This window comes from Artemia franciscana, chromosome 1 (assembly GCF_032884065.1).
Source record: "Artemia franciscana chromosome 1, ASM3288406v1, whole genome shotgun sequence".
NCBI lineage: Eukaryota > Metazoa > Arthropoda > Branchiopoda > Anostraca > Artemiidae > Artemia > Artemia franciscana.
Window position 1 is genome coordinate 3,149,575 of NC_088863.1, and position 17,719 is coordinate 3,167,293.

Sequence of the window (17,719 nt, forward strand, 5' to 3'; positions counted from 1 at the left end):
CAAGTAAGTAAGTATGGCAGCACTGACACATCAAGGTCTAAACTGGCAGTGCTAATTTCCACTTTGTGACCCTTTGGCCAAGAATTGCAATTAAGGGCTGGGGGCCAGAAATCTTGTGCTTTTGTACACCCTCCCTGCTTACCTTTTGCATATTTTTCCATTTGCCTATTTAGAGCTGGTTTAGATCTGTCTAACATCACTGACCCCCATTTAAAACAAATAAACAGGCAATACTAGGAATCAAACCTGTACCCCATGGACAAAGGATTTCTTACTAAGAGTGCTTTCCACTTAGCCAAGAACATTATTACAACCAGAGTAGAACAACTATTAAAAAAAAATATTGAAAAAAAACAAGATGGATTTACAGCCATTTTCACTAATCTTCAATACACATTGTATTTTACTTAGACAAGTTATTGTAAGGCAGGTGTCAACAAAGCTCCAGCAGGGATTGCTTTACTTAAGATGCAAACTAGCATGGTGAATACTTAGCTGGTAAAAACCAAATACACTAGCAATGCCAGGAATTAAACCTGTACCCCTTGGACAAAGGATTCCCAAACCAGAGTGCCAACAACTTAGCAAGGAACACAAATGTGACCAGAGAACTATAATTTGAAAAAAGAAATATTGAAAAAAACTCAATTCATGGTTGTTGCTTTTCTCTACTTTCCCATAAACAATATATTTTATTTAGACAAATTAATTTTAAGACAGGTATCAACAAAACTCCATCAGGGATTGTATTTACTTAAGATACAACAAGCAATGTGATTGCCTAGCTTTGTGATATTCTAGTCTTAAATAATGATAAAAAAGCAAATTTACATTTGCTATTTGTTTTCCAAACCATTTTAAGCAAAACCATTTGCAACAGCAATATGTCCATGGTTAGATTAGTGTCTATCCAAAATGCTTTACAACAGAAGGGACACATTTCTTGCAAAGCAAATACTCAGCTTTAATGCTATTCTGTGGCATCTCTAAAAAATTAAACTGTATCAGGTGTATTTTGATATAAGATACTTCTAAGACTTTTAGCAAGGGGGCAGGCATTTCTTCACAATTTATACAATGTGTAAAAGAGCACCAGGGGGTGAGATTGAAAAAAAAAACTTTCAGGGATGGGTCTAAAGGCTAAAGTATGTTCTGGGAAGGTCTGCTTACATGGAGTACAAAGAAACTGTTTCACAGCTTTCCTCAATCCACTTTATAAGGTTTTAAAGATATGCAGACATTTCCTAAATTTTGAAAAAAAAATATTGATATGGCTTAAAATGCTACTCAAATAAAAGGAATTGCATTTTAAGAGCTAAAGCCAGAGTAAAAGAAACTGATAATTAAAAATTAAGGTAAATCTTGTTTTGTCAAAATTTCAATAGTATAGGTATAGACCTTTTGAGTAAGCAATTATCTAAGACTTAGAAATCAGAAAAGGGTTGACATAGAAGCCTGGCAGTACCTTCCCAGAGTGTTTTTGACCCTGGATTAATTACTGAGTTTCATTCTTGTAACCTATTCCCTTTCCAAGATAATGAAAATTAGCTAAACTAGAATTTTACGTATTTTTTGCTTTGGATTCATTACTGGAAGTTCTATTTTCCTGACTTAACCCATTTCTAAGATAGCAAACAGTAGCCAAACTAGAGTTTGACCTGAAAATTTATCCATGGCCCTATAGAGTAAGGCTGAAATGTAAAGAGTTCTGACAAAGATGCAACATATCTTGAAGCATCTAGTAAGAATAGTAGTTGGATTAACAATGCTTTATAACCACTAGGGTATTGCTTCATCAAGGTTTTATCTCTGAAGCCAAATTACCAAGCTAAGGTCAAGTCTAGGGCATCAAAAGGATGAAACAAAGATTTCCAAGTATCTACATAAGTTTTCAAAAGCATATTCAAACTCTTGACTTCCTGTATTAAGGCCTATGTGAATCAAATTGCAGGATATAACCCAACATTTATCCAAATAGCCCTAATACGAAAAAAAACAAAATTAAACCTTACTTTTGCGTGGCTAGAATTCTATTTGTCAGCTTATAATTCTTATTTTATATAGACTTATTTATAGCCTACGAATTCTTCTTTTCGAAATCTACGCCTGAAAAGGTCAACCAACAATTATGAATGGTAGAACCCTACGGTTAAAAACAATGACAGTTCTGGTTAAATTAGAGTTCAACCAGTCAATTGTTTCACGCAAAATCACTTTTCATGACAACCTGGTTTGTCACTGTTTCACGCGAAAACAGCGGTTGAGCTCAACCACACCGAGTGGTTGAGCTCAAACAGTCTCTTTGGTTGACGCGAAAAAAGGCCTTTTATTTGTTGAATAAACCTTAAATTGTACCTTGGAGTACTCTAAGGGTTTTTCAAACTCTTTGTTGAATAAATATAAAATACAGACCTTGCCCACTGCCTGCAGGGCTCATGGACTTGCATTGCTCTACAAGTAGGCTAATGTTACCTGTAAGCAAGCCCACTTTACACATTTTTAGTCTTGTTGGAGAGGGATCTTAGGGTTGATTTATAGCAAACAGTATTACTGGCTTTTGTATAAAGTGAATATACCAATTGATGCCTTTTTTTATTCTATTTATAAATATAATAATCACTTCTACCGGAAATTCAGATTTAAGCACTTTTTGACCTCTTAATAATGACCTAAATATGGGGTATAAAAAAGGCTCAAGATATTGGTCTCAGACTTTAAAACATAGGACTAAAATTTACTGTTTCAGTATAAATCCATTTTTAAATGTTATATTATCCACAAGCAGTGATTTTCCATGACTAAATTGGAGAAATAAATTTTGTCAATGTTATGGTGTTTTCTTCTTCTTTGACATTGAATTTTAAATAAAAGCATGCGTTTTTGGTCAAAAATATGAAAGCCAACTATTATGAATGCCAGTTATACTGTTTGCTATAAATTTAACTATATTAAATACAGCAATGGTTACTTCACATATTTAATATATGCTATGCTTTACCCCCACCCCCTGATGTGCAAATATATAGCCCAAATTTGTTTCTAAACTATTCCACATTTGCAATTTCAAATATCCTATTATTTTGTAAAAAAAAACAACCAAAAACGCATGGTTTCATTGAAATTTTGGTGACAAGGAAGAAGAAAATGCCATAACATTGATAAAAATTTATCTATCTAATTTAATTGTGGAAAATCAGTGCTTGGGGATAATATAAGATTAAAAAAATGGATTTATAATGAAACAGTAAGTTTGAGTCCAATGTTATAAAGTTTGAGACCAATGTTTTGAGCCTTTTTTATACCCTATATTTAGGTCATTTTTAAGAGGTCAAAAAGTGCTTAAATCCAAATTTCCAGTAGAAATGATTATTATATTTGTAAAGAGCATAAAAAAGCATCAAGTGGTATATTCACTTTATACAAAAGCCAGCAATACTGTTTGCTATAAATTTACCAATTTTTGAAAGCTTAAAAATAGATATACTTCTCTAGTAATGACAAAGAAACAATATTCAATCATTGGAATCTTACTATAGGCCTATGCACTAATATCATAACCTGAAATACTCATGTATAAATACTCATAACTCAATACTCATGTATGGAGGATCAATCCTCAATACATTTGGTAAATTTAGAAAAGACCCATTGATATGGCTTAAAATCTACCTAAAGAACCGGGAGTGAATTTTCATAAATAAAACCAGAGAAAAAAAAAACTGATAACTGAAAATAAGGGTAAAATATTGTTAAATTTCAATAGGTACCCTATAGACCTGTCAAATTAGCAAATTGTTATCTGCTGAGCAGATCATATGATTGACCTACAAATAAAGTGAATATACTGCTTAATGCAATTTTTTATTCTCTTACTTAATCTGATACTTGTGTATTATATGCCACTCACTTCATTATATGCTGAATAATTATACTTAACACATTTTGCATACATACTTTACCCTCCTAATGTTCAAATATGCCCAAATTTGTTTCTAGAGTAACAAAGAAACCAAAGAATAAACTGGTTTGCTCTTGAATTTTATATTTGAGTGAGCATTAACTAAGTGCAAAAATTTTAGTGAGTAGCACATAATACACAAGTACCCTGAATATAATAGTTGCTTTTATTACAAATTAAATTTTATGCAATTTAGGGCCCTTGAAAATAATAATTCCTCTCTATATTCTTATGGTACTTGGTATTAACCAAATGAAATATAGCAGTTGTAAATTCTGTTGGTCTGTCCTGGTTTTGCTACTTTAGGCACTTCTAGATAAGCTAGGACAATGAAATTTGGCAGGCGTATCAGGGACCAGACCAGATTAAATTAAAAATAGTCATTTTCATGATTTGACCATCTGGGGGGGGGGGGGAGTGGGGGGCCAGTTATTTCCAAAAAATTAAGTATTTTAACTTTCAAACAAGTGATGGGATCTTAATAAAATTTGATGTTTGGAAGGATATCATGTCTCAAAGCTCTTAATTTAGATCCCAACCAGATCTGGTGACATTGGGGGGAGGGGGGTGGAGGAGGGAACCTAAAATCTTGGAAAACACTTAAAGTGGAGGGATCAGGATGAAACTTGGTGGGAAAATAAGCAGAAATCCTAGATACATGATTGACATAACTAGAACAGATCTGCTCTGTTTGGGGAGTTGGGGGGGGGGTAAATTCTGAAAAATTAGAAAAAATTAGGTATCTTTAACTTACAAAGGAGTGATTGGATCTTAATGAAATTTGAAGTTTGAAAAGCTATTGTGTCCCAGAGCTCTTATTTTGAATCCTGATGGATCTGGTGACATTGGGGAGAGTTGAGGTGGGGAACCTAAGATCTTGGATAATGCTTAGATTAAAGGGATCAGGTGAAACTTGGTGGGAAAAATAAGCACAATCCTAGATACATGTTTGTCATAACCGGAACAGATCAGCTCTCTTTGGGATAGTTTGGGGGGGGTTTAATCCTGAAAAAATTTGAAAAATTAGGTAATTTTAACTTATGAAGGAGTGGTCAGATCTTAATGATATTTATTTTTTGGAAGGATATCATGTGTTAAAACTCTTATTTTAAATCTTGACTGGATCCAGTGACGTTGGGGGGGAGGGTTGGGGGGAACCTTAAATGTTGGAAAATGCTAAGAGTGGAGGGATTGTGATGAAACTTGGTGGTAAAAATAAGCAGAAGTCCTAGATATGTGATTGACATAATTGGAATTAATTCACTCTATTTGTAGGAGCTGGGGGGGGGATAATTCTGAAAAATAAGAAAAAATGACATATTTTTAACTTATTAAGGAGTGATTGGATCTTAATGAAACTGCATAGGAGGATCTGCATAAGATCCATGATTGGATCTTAATGAAACTGCCTATTTAGAAGGATCTCGTAACTCAGATCTCTTATTTTAACTCCCGACCAGATCCAGCATCAGTGAGGGGGGGGGGAACTGAAAATCTTGGAAAATACTTAGAGTGGAGAGATCAGGATGAAACTGGACGGGAAGAATAAAAACAAGTCCAAGATACATGACTGACATAACCTGACCGGATCCGCTCTCTTTGGATGAGTTGGGGAGGGTGGAATAATTTGAAAAAATTAGAAAAAATGAGGTATTTGTAACTTACAAATGGGTGATCAGATCTTAATGAAATTTGATGTTTATAAGGATCTTGCGCTTTAGATCTCTTATTTTAAGTTCTGGCTAGATCCTGTGACATTGGGGGGAGTTGGAAGGGGGAAACCAAAATTCTTGGGGAATGTGAAAATTGGGGTATTTTTATCTTACAAATAGGTGATCAGACCTTAATGAAACTTGATATAAAGAAGGATCTTATTTCTCAGATGCTCCATTTTTGACTTGGAGTGGATCCAGGGACAGGGGGGTTGGAGAGGGGAAACAGAAACCTTGGGAAATGTTTAGAGTAGAGAGATCAGGATGAAACTTGATGGAAAGAATAAGTACAAGTTCTAGATGTATGATTGACATAATTGGAACAGCTCCATTCTCTTTGGAGGAGCTGGGGGTGTTAATTTGGAAAAATTAGAAAGATTGAGGTATTTTTAACTTCAGAATGGGTGACTGGATCTTAATGAATTTCTATTTTTAGAAGGAACTCATGTCTCAGAGCTCTTATTTCAAATCCAGACCAGATCTGTTGATATTGGGGGAGTTGGGAGGGGGAAATTGGAAATCTTGGAAAACACTTAGAGTGGAGGAATTGGGATGAAACTTGGTAGGTATGTTGTAGATGTGGTACGTGATTAACGTAACTATACCGTATTTGCTCTCTTTAGAGGAGTTAGGGGGTGGTGTTCAGTGCTTTGGCAAGTCTAGTGCTTCTGGACGTGTTAGGATGATGAAAATTGGTAGACATGTCAGGGAGTTGCACAAATTGACTTGATAAAGTCGTTTTCCCAGTTTCAACCATCTGGGGGGGGGGGGGGGCTAAAGGGAGAGAAAAAACTAGAAAAAATAAGGTATTTAAAACTTTTGAGTGGGTGATTGGATCTTAATGAATTTTGATACTTAGAAGGACATCATGACTCAGACCTCTTATTTTAAATCCCGACCACATTAAGCCTCTGATTTTCCTTTTAAATCAGTCTATTGATTCTTAGAACTTTGCTAGAGCTCATACCATATGAGCTCTTGGCTCTTCCTGCCTCATCACAAGTGCCAGATGAGCTCTTTGCTCTTGTTGGGTGTAAAAATGGGTTAAAAAATTGGTTTCAGACTTACCATTTCATTGTCAATCCATTTTGTAAAGTTGTATAATTCACAAACAGTGATTTGCCAAGATTAACTTGAATAACAAAAAATTCAAAACAATTCTGCCATGTTTTTTTTTCTTATTCTGTTTGGTTGCTTAACTACTACTTAACTACTACTGTTTTGCCTATACATAAAAAAGTATCAATGCCAACACAAGAAACATGCTGGATGGAAAATTTGTTTAAATTTTTTTATCCAGCTTAGCTGTGACAAATCAAGGTAAATGTTTAGTTTTGTTCCAAGTGCTCTAAAGTGTGTATTACTACATATAGCCAAAATTCTGATGATTGCTTATTGTTTCTTCATCATTTTTAAAGAAGCACATCCATTTTTTAGGCTCCTAAACCTCCTCTCCAATGAGACTAAAAGCATGTAAAGTGGGCTTGGTCACTGGTAACATTACCTATAGAGTGAAGCTTAATAGTCCATGAGCCCTGCAGGCAGCAGGGTGAGGTCTTTATTCTATATTTATTTAACAAAGAGTGATACAATTAAAAAAAAAAAAACTCAAATGAGGTCTATTAAATAAATATAGAATACAGACCTCACCCATGGGCTCATGGACTAATATGCTTTGCTCTATAGGTAATGTTACTTGTAAGCAAGCCCACTTTATGAATTTTTAGCTTGCCCCATGGAGGATGAGGGTCAACCAAAAATGAATGCACTTCTAGAATTAGCATTTGTAAGTGCTCTAAATTGGAACAAAACTAAACATTTACCCAAATCAATGCTTTTTGATTGTATGACTTTATTAAAATGGATTTTTATAATGAAATAGTAAGTTTGAAACCAATATTTTAACCCTTTTTATACCAAAAAAACCATAGAAAGAAATTCTCATTTTCAAGTATCCAAAAAGGACTTAAAAGAGAATTTGCAAGGAAAGCAATTACTATATTAAAAGAGCATAAAAAATGTCATCTACTGATGTATTCACTTTATTCATAGGTCAATTATATGAACTGCTGAATATTTACTGGCACGTTTCTAAGACTTTTTGCCCTAGATTTGTTACTGAAAGCTTTAGCAAAAAGCAGCAACTACCCAAGTTCAAAAAGGTGAATCTATTTCTTAGGTACCTCATTAGTGAGTTAGTTGGGAAATTTGTTGTGACCTATTATGATCTTTTAACCTTTGGATTTCAGAATTGATATTTAAAAAAATAGATCTACTGCAAAAAAGGTAGTATTTTGCAAACTGTACCTTTGCATAACAGTGATTTATAAGGTTTCAAATATGTTATTTGTAAATCAGTTTCTTAAATTTCGGAAAAAAACATTTATAGAAGTTGCCCTCCTTAGACAAAAATGTCTTAAGAAAACAATTTAATTTTTTAATATGTGCAAAAAATTGCAGTTAACGCATATTCCAGCTGTTTCCATTTTTATTCAGTTTCATCCAATTCTAAAAATAATTAATTTTCCTGTTTTTTAATATTGCCTGCATCTAAATTTCATGGCATAAAAATAAAAGTCCTGGCTTAAGAATTTTGGATGATTTTGCTTAAAACAAAATGCTGTCTGTAACATTTTTATAACATGTGGTCAAAGCATGTCTCATGAACAACTGTTATTGACTGAATAAATAATTAATAATAATTATTTTAAACAAATAAATAAGAATTTTTAATTTTTACATAGATATAATTCAAAATAAAATTGAAGAATCGGTTAAAAAAAAGTAGTAGAATACTAAATGAAATTAAGAAAATAGTGATAAAAAATAAGTAAAGTAATAAAATTAAAGATAAGATAATATAAACAAATATAATCTAAATATTAATAAATTACCTCAATTTCCATTGACCAGTGAGATAAGGTAGAGTTGAACCTCCTATGGAGAATCTTCCTAGGGGTCTTATCTCATTAATGTTTGGCAACGTCCCAGGTCAGCTTTCATTCCATGTTTGTCTTGTTCTGATTGACTTCTTTCTTGAATGAATCAGTTGGTTTGCATTAAACAGTGGTGTCTGAGATACTACTACATAGTTAAACAGTGTTGAAGTTCTGATGCACACATAGCAGACTTCTAGATATTTGCATTTTCTAGCTGTGTTCCTTGGTGGTACTGAAGAGACAACTTAATATAGACTTAATATTAATATTAAATAAAAAAAACTAATTTTTTTAGCTGAAAGTAAGGAGCGACATTAAAACTTAAAACGAACAGAAATTACTCAGTATATGAAATGGGTTGTCCCCTCCCCAATCCCTCACTTTTTACGCTAAAGCTTTTAATTGTTTTAAAAAGTAGAATTGTGGCAAAGAGTCAAACTTTAGCGTAAAGAGCGAGGGATTGCGGAGGGGACAACCCATTTCATATACGGAGTAATTTCTGTTCGTTTTAAGTTTTAATGTCGCTCCTTACTTTCAGCTAAAAAAATTAGTTTTTTTATTTAATTTCTGAACGTTTTTGAATTAATGCATGTTTGGTTTTGGCTCTCCGCACATAAATTATTAAAATGAAATTTGTATATTAATTCTTTTTTTGGCTAAATGGCTTTCTCTTAGTTTTGATCAGACGATTTTGAGAAATAAGGCGTGGAGAAGTAGGCCTAGTTGCCCTCCAATTTTTCGGTTACTTAAAAAGGCAACTAGAACTTTTAATTTTTAACGAACGTTTTTATTAGTAAAAAATATACGTAACTTAAGAATTAACTTACGTAACAAACTTTCATAACCTTATGTTTTTATTATGTATACGAGGGGGTTTGTACCCTCGTTAATACCTCGCTCTTTACACTAAAACGTAAGTTTTGTCCCAATTCTTTAAGAATGACCCCTGAATCAAAAAGGCCGTAGAATAAATAGTTGAAATTACTAAAAATACTTTTGCATAAAGAGCAAGGTATTTATCTCCTCCTAAATACCTCGCTCTTTATGCTAAAGCATTTTTAGAACCCCTCATATGCGTAATAATCTCTGTTCGTTTTAAGTTTCAATGCTACTTCTTCCTTTCATTTGAAAAAACGTTTTCATGTTTATTTTTCATTGTTTTCTTATAGTAATGCTAGAAAATCCTGCGCCCTTTTCATTGAATTTTTCTTCCCCCATGACAGATTCCTCCGAGGGAAGATCCTCCAACATAGCCCCCTCTCCTCAGCCCCACCGCCAAACAAAATAAAATCCCCCTGAAAACATCTTTACACTTCCCAATAACCATTATTATATGTAAACACTGGTCAAAGTTTGTAACTTGCAGCCCCTCCCCCAGGGATTGTGGGGGAGTAAGTCATTCCCAAAGACATAGTTATTATGGTTTTTGACTATGCTGAACAAAATGGCTATCTCAGAATTTTGATCCGTTGACTTTTGGAAAAAAATGAGTCTGGGAGGGGGCCTAGATGCCCTCCAATTTTTTTGGTCACTTAAAAAGGGCACTAGAACTTTTCATTTCCGTTAGAATGAGCCCTCTTGCGACATTCTAGGACCACTTGGTCGATACGATGACCCCTGGGAAAAAAAACAAAACAAAAAAAAAACAAACAAATAAACACGCATCCGTGATTTGTCTTCTGGCAAAAAATACAAAATTCCACATTTTTGTAGATAGGAGCTTGAAACTTCTACAGTAAGGTTCTCTGATACGCTGAATCTGATGGTGTCATTTTCGTTAAGATCCTACGACTTTTAGGGGGTGTTTTCCCCTATTTTCCTAAATAAGGTAAATTTTCTCAGGCTCTTAACTTTTGATGGGTTAGACTAAACTTGATGAAACTTATATATTTAAAATCAGCATTAAAATGCAATTCTTTTGATGTAGCTATCGATATCAAAATTCCATTTTTTAGAGTTTTGGTTACTATTGAGCCGGGTCGCTCCTTACTGCAGTTCGTTACCATGAACTGTTTGATTAACTTAATATAAACTTGCATGTTCAAGCAACCTACAAGTCATGATAATATCTCCTCTATTTCTTCTGCATGCCAGTGTTACAAGTTTTAAGGATTAAAAGTGCTCCTCATAAGGCTTTTCTTACAGATATGGTACAAACCTGGTGGCTAGGTGCTGAACATTCTATAGTGTCTTAGTATCCATTTACATTAGGGGCATGTCAATATAATACCACAACCTGAATGTAGAGAGGCTAATGCCTTACAGAGTTTCTTGCTACATATGGCTTCCTGGTGGTAAAAGGTCTCTTGATGAAGCCAAGGGCATGGTTTGCTTTTGCAGCTTGATCCTGCATGTGGCTAGGTTTGTTCTCATTAGTATATGATTGATTGGGGATATTTTGGCTAAGAAGAAGAACTTTACACCACCTAGAACATATTGAAGCACATTGAAGTCTTTCTGGAAGCACACTTGCAGTCCAACTGACTTCCAAGGAGCCCCTTGGACCTCCAGTATTAATTGTTCTATCACATAGGGACCAGGGGTAGATTTCTACAATCATACAAGGATTTTATGATTTATCCTTGTATGGGATTAATCATACATTGACCCACCTTGACCCATCTTGGTCACAAGTTGGTTTTCAACCAGGTTGGTACACCACCTGGAAGCATATTGAAGTCTTCCTGAATTAAATAAAAAACTAGTTTTTTTAACTGAAAGTAAGGACTGACATTAAAACTAAAAACGAACAGAAATTACTCCATATATGAAATGAGTTGTCCCCTCCTCAACGCCTCGCTCTTTACGCTAAAGTTTTTAATTGTCTTAAAAAGTAGAACTGTGGCAAAGAGTCAAACTTTAGCGTAAAGACCAAGGGATTGCAGAGGAGACAACCCATTTCATATACGGAGTAATTTCTGTTCGTTTGAAGTTTTAATGTCGCTCCTTACTTTAGGTTAAAAAAACTAGTTTTTTTATTTAATTTCTGAACGTTTTTGAATTAATGCATGTTTGATTTTGGCTCTCCGCACATAAATTATTAAAATGAAATTTGCATATTAATCCTTTTTTTTGGCTAAATGGCTTTCTCTTAGTTTTGATAAGACGATTTTGAGAAATAAGGGGTGGGGAAGGAGGCCCAGTTGCCCTCCAATTTTTCGGTTACTTAAAAAGGCAACTAGAACTTTAAATTGTTAACTAACGTTTTTATTAGTAAAAAATATACGTAACTTAAATAAATATATTCGTAAATTTGATGGCAGACTGTTAAGCCTGTACAAAACAAAAATCTTAATTTGCATTTCTTTTGAATTTGCACAAGGAGAAAATGTCACTTGAATAATATTCATCAACTTCCTTCTTGAATGTCAGTAGGTTTGTGGAGCAGATTACTCTTTCTGGTAAGTTGTTCCAATGCTGAACCACTCGGTTTCCGAAAGTCCATCGCCCATGTCCTTGCAAAAGCATTCCGTACTCACTTTGTACTGATGTCCTTGGAGATGATTTTTATTGAACTGCACGATTCTCTGGGCTGGTACGTTATCATAGGCTCCATTTCAGAGCTTGTACATTTCAATAAGATCACCACGATGGAATCTATAGGCGAGGGTTGGGACTTCAATCTCTCTAAGCTGCTCTTCGTAGGGAAGGAAGCGTAACCTGGGAAAGAATTTAGCTATCCTCCTCTGAACATTTTCGAGATCATCTATGTCCTTGTTGCAGTATGGTCTTGTAGAACAATGTCCATACTCAAGAATCGGGTGGACAAGGGACTTATAGAGCGTAGCAAGCATTTTGTCGTCCTCGCACGAGAAGTTTCTTCTGATCATACCAGCAACTTTGGAAGCTGTCTTGACGACAGCTTCATAGTGGCTACTGAAGTTCAGTTCAGAATCCACTAAGATGCCTAGGTCTCTTTCTTCTTTACTAAGAGTGAGTGCAGCAGAACCAAGAGAGTATGAAGACGAAAAGTTTTGTGGGCCCAGAGTGAGGATATGACTTTTCTGGGTATTGATTTCCATGATCCACTTCTTCATCTAGTCATCAATTCGTTGGAGATCTGCCAGCAAGTGGTGAATGTCTTCACATGACGAGATGACACGATAGAGCTTTGTGTCGTCCGCGTAGAGAAGGATGTCAGATTCGATGCCTTCAACTAGGTCGTTGATGTAGAGATTAAACAGAAGGGGGCCGAGGATTGACCCCTGGGATACTCTGCTAAGAACTTCCTCTTTGGTATTGCTGAGACAACCTTCTATGCACACAACTTGCTTTCTGCCAGTTAAGAAGTCCGTAACCCATTGAAGAAGACTGGATGAGGACCCGGAAGAGGAGAGACCGTATTTCCCGAGCTTCTGGTCGAGACGCTTATGGGGAACTTTGTCAGAGGCTCCAAGTATATGAGATCAATCTGGAACCCCTTGTCGATGTTTTTCTTCCAATCATTTGTGGCACAAAGCAGTTGGATTTCTGCAGATCGTTCCTTAAGAAAACCAAACTCCTTTTCGGTAAGTATTTTTTCTCGTTTTAAGTGTTCTCGGGTGTGGTCTGCAATAAGAGACTCAAGTACTTTACACGTGATACAAGTGAGGCTTATCGGTCTTCTCGTTTCCCACCTTTGGATATTGGGACGACAATAGCTTTTTTCCAAATAGCGGGAAGCTCACCGAGTTCAAGAAACTTTCTGTAAATATAGACTAGTGGCTCTGTTATTACCGTTACAAGTTCTTTGAGCAGTTTTGGATGTAGATTGTCTGGGCCTGTGGACTTGCTTGGGTTAAGTTCTCTGAGTTTCTTTAGAACATCGCTATGGTTGATCTCTATCGGTCTTATCGAGTCGCTTAGACCCTGAATTGGTTCCTCGTGGCTAAAGTGGTCTTCGTTCTCAGGTTCCTGACTAAAAACAGAAGAGAACTGGCTGTTGAGAGTATTTGCCTTGTCCGTGGGGTCGTGTACCAGCTTTTGTTTCATGAGAGCGTAAAGAGATGAGACTCCACTTTTGTGTTTCCTTTTGCTGTTCACGTGTTTCCAGAAAAATTTTGGGTTTTCTTTCAAGGAGAAAGCTAATTTACGTTCTCTAAGCTTTCCTTCTCTTCTTGTTGCTTTCCGAAAACTGTTGCGGAGCCTCTTGAATGTTTTCTCTCGATCGTTACTTTGTCGTTTGCTTTTTTGGTCTCCATGCTTTTTGTTTTGCTTTAATCAGTTCAATATTGGCTTTAGGTAATGCAACACGGGTGAATTTCTTGTGCATAGGAATAAATTGTTCTTCCATTGAGGCTACAATCGTAGTGAACCTTGTGTAAATGGTGTCTAACAACTCCAACCCACTAAATTTTTCAATCCAGTTGACATCCGAAAGCTCTCTTCTCATAGCAACGTAATCTCCCTTGTAGTAGTTACGTTTCGGTGCCACACGTGTCCTCAAAACCTCCGTTTCCAAGCTAAAAACAATTACTGAGTGATCTGATTTACCAATTGGTGACAACTGCTTAATATCTGATACCAGGTCTCCATCGCTTACCAGTAGCAAATCGAGGATACTCGGTGTGTCAGATCCCCGCATCCTTGATGGCTCAGATATTAGCTGCTCTAGAAAGTGTTCGTTAATAACGTCCAGGAATTTACTCGCGAAGCTTGCGGTAGATTCCGTGGTGTATCGCCTATTCCAGTCTATCTTAGGCAGATTGAAATCTCCTATAATAGCAAGCTTAACTTAAGAATTAACTTACAGTACGTAACTAACTTTTATATTCTTATATTTTTATTATGTATATGATGGGGTGTGTCCCCTCGTTAATACCTCACTCTTTACGCTAAATCTTAAGTTTTGTCCCAATTCTTTAAGAATTAAATAAAAAAACAAGTTTTTTTTAACTGAAAGTAAGGAGCGACATTTAAACTTAAAACGAACAGAAATTACTTCGTATATGAAAGAGGCTGCTTCCTCATCAACGCCCTTGAGCCGGGTCATTCCTTACTACAGTTCGTTACCACGAACTGTTTGACTGTTGAAGTTTCTTTGTCACTTTAAAAGTCTAGAGCAGAAAAAAGTTTATGGTGATTTGAAAAAGAGCCTAGAACTGCTTGTAGGTGGAATCAGACCAAAATAAAAAAATGCACTATTGGAATTAGTATGGTCAAATGCCTTGCATAGACCACTGTCTCCTTTTTTCTCTTTTTTTCTTTTTTTTCACCTGGGCTAGTGTATTACCTGAACATCTTAGAATGATGTTTAATGGCTCATTAGAACTGAATCTAAAATTTTTAGTGTCCTTTCTATGTTACCAATAAGATTACAGGGTAGCTAGCCCTCCTCCCCAAAAGGCATCCTAAAGTTGTCTAATCAAAATTTTAAGATAGCTATTTAGAGCATAGTCGAAAGATCCAATAACTATGCTTACAGTGATGGTATGACTCTCCATAGTCCCTGGGAAAAGGGCTGTAGGTTTTGCAATTATGGTCCTATAGATTAAATCAGATTAATAGAGTTCATAGTTCAGTGGGTAGAGCTTTCACTTGCTGAAATGATAACAAACGAAATGAAAAAAAATGAGGAACAATCATAAAATGCACTGGATTGGAAATCCAACCTTTAGTTGAAGTGATAACAAATTAAATGAAACAAAATGAAGCAACTATGCTAAAAGTTTTGATTTTTTTTTCAAAAAGTGTCCTTAAATGGTTGCTTTTACTGTACTAAATTTTCTATATTGTTTTGTGTTTTCATTAAAGCTCTAATTTTTTATTGTTATACAAACATATGGAAATACTATACTTAATATTTAATACTTAGTATATACTTACTAAATACTTAAGTATACTTAATACGAAATACATTTTAGGTGATCATCATGGTTTCTCCTTTACCTAGTAAGAGCAAGAACCCAGTTTCAGTTACTTCAGTTTAAGTTGATGAGTAGAAGTTAAAAAAGATGGATATTGGCAATAAACCAGGCCGAAAGACCCTGCCAAGGGCGGGGATTGTCCAGTCTGGTAAGTTTCATATTTAAGATGGCTTACCAACTAATTAGAAAAAGTAATAGATTGCCAAAGGTCAGTTTAAACCCTTAAGGTTAATACAAATCACTACTTGTCTGAAAATTTAAGCCTAGAAAAATATTTTCTTTTCTTTCTGACCTTCTGAAAAAAAACCTTAAAAGTACCCCCCCCCCACTCCTGTTATTGACCTGTTAAGAGCTATGGAGCCTTATAAAAGTTTGTGCTGTAACTCTAGATTAAATAAATTGACCGAGTAATGCTAGGGCGTAAGTAAGTATAATTAAGTAATGCTAACTGTTTAGACTAAGCAATGCTGAGGGGATTTGGGGCACATGACTATTTTGAAAAAAACAAATCTATCGAAATAGATTTTTTTTTCCTATTGATTTAGTTGAAAATATGGGGTTCGTTTGATATTTGGCTGTGTCTCTAAATATTGGAAAAAACTTGTGTATAGGAAACCCGTTTATTTTCATGTGTAAGATATACTAAAAGTGTAAAACCAACTAATCAAGTCCAACCGGCTCAATTGGTTAAGTCCGTGACCAATCATAGAGTCGGGAATTCGAGCCTCATACTTGAAGTTTTGTTGTTAGTCCAAGGTTCAAATAACGAGAACAAATTCCTTTTTGGGTAAAACTTGTATTTTTGAATCAAATATTGGAATTCAACTGTTTTATTTGTCCTAATTGGTTGTGCAGACGGTCGAGCCGAGGTCATAACCGAAATATATGTAAATTTGTCCTTACTTTTTTCACTGGATTAAATTATTTGAGTTTCTTCTTCTTCACAATTTTTATTTTTATTTTGCACTCGAAGAAGGTGGGCCATCTTTTCTTTTTGTAAATGAGTATTTCCAGTTTTACTTTTGATTAGTTAATTTATCTTGTCTCATGGATGGAGGATCGGTATGAAACTTTCGGTCAATGTTTCTTTTTTGGAGGGAGGGGGACAGGGCAATTTTGCATTTTGGTTTAGTAGGGGGGACTCAAATCTTCACAAAAGAGTACGTGCTACAGTTTTTTCTGTCTTGTGCATGTTGTCCAACATGGTTTGCGGCTAGTTGAGAGTAAACTTTTCAACAATTTTCAATTTTCCACTGAAACTGAGGAAAGCGCAAAAAAGCAAATACTTTACAATTTTACATTCAAAAAAGGACGATTATATTAAAGGGAATTTTTAGCATTCAGTTCGAATTCTTCAGGAAAATGTCAAATTTCTATAAATGTTACAAAAACAAATGTTAAATTTCTCTGGAATATTTGATTGGAATAATTTCATTGGAATATTTCAGTATTCTTCTCAGCAAACGTTGGCCAAAATACGGAATTTGGGAAATAGGTAATTTGACGGAAACTATCAGGTAATTTTTCTTTTTTTGGGGGGGGGGGGGCAATGCATTAAAAAAATATAAATCTTGCTTAACACGCCACTAATTTAAGCATTTGTTTTTAAATTCATATTTCATTTCATACATCAAACCAAAAAAACTCCCAGAATCTAGGCAACAACCAAATTAAGTAAAATATTGAAAAGAATTGTTATTTTAAATGGTCAATAATGTCTCGATTTTATGTGCCACTTACACGTTATTCATCTTATTCCAAGTACAGTGAAAGTCATAAACATTTATGGAAGCAGTCAAGTGAAAACTTCCTCAATCATGTATATCTTAAAAAAAATTGATACTTTCTTACACAATCATGCATATTTTAAAAGGGAAAAAGTGTTACTTCCTTTTTCAGTGGAAAAGACATTCAGACGCAATTGTAGAGTTTTTGGTTGTAGTGGGTGCCAAATAAAAAAAATAAAAAAGGAACTGTGGGTGAAAAAATCTGTAAAATGTAAGGTAAATTATATGATACCAAATAGCTTAAGCAGGTGTTGCTTTCTGTTGAAGGCGCAGTTGTCTTTGAGAATCATCAGATTGTTAATGTTTGAGTTTTTACAGACGAAAAAAGTTGTCAAAATTCACTAATAATTTTATTCATTGACTCAACGTGACAACACTGTCAAAAATGTGGCACTGCCCTAAAAACTTCATAACTTTGAAACAGCCAAAAGAAAAATCAAGGAAATCACGGTTTTAAAGCATACTCTTAAATAGGCCC

The 17,719-nt window shown here is 34.9% G+C and overlaps 1 protein-coding gene across 7 annotated transcripts in view; it reads left to right on the top strand.

The window, feature by feature from the left end:
* The window catches only part of LOC136043927 (uncharacterized), a 141,005-nt gene that overhangs the window by 44,809 nt on the left and 78,477 nt on the right, over nt 1–17,719 (top strand). For 4 of the 7 annotated variants that reach the window (XM_065728996.1, XM_065728988.1, XM_065729005.1 and 1 more), the window contains one exon: nt 15,452–15,602. The gene's annotated coding sequence lies outside the window, so the exon portion shown is untranslated. Of the gene's footprint in view, nt 1–2,105; nt 2,475–3,133; nt 3,245–7,733; nt 7,833–15,451; nt 15,603–17,719 lie in introns of those variants that run through there. The other 3 variants (XM_065729033.1, XM_065729021.1, XM_065729028.1) reach the window with 3 other exon arrangements.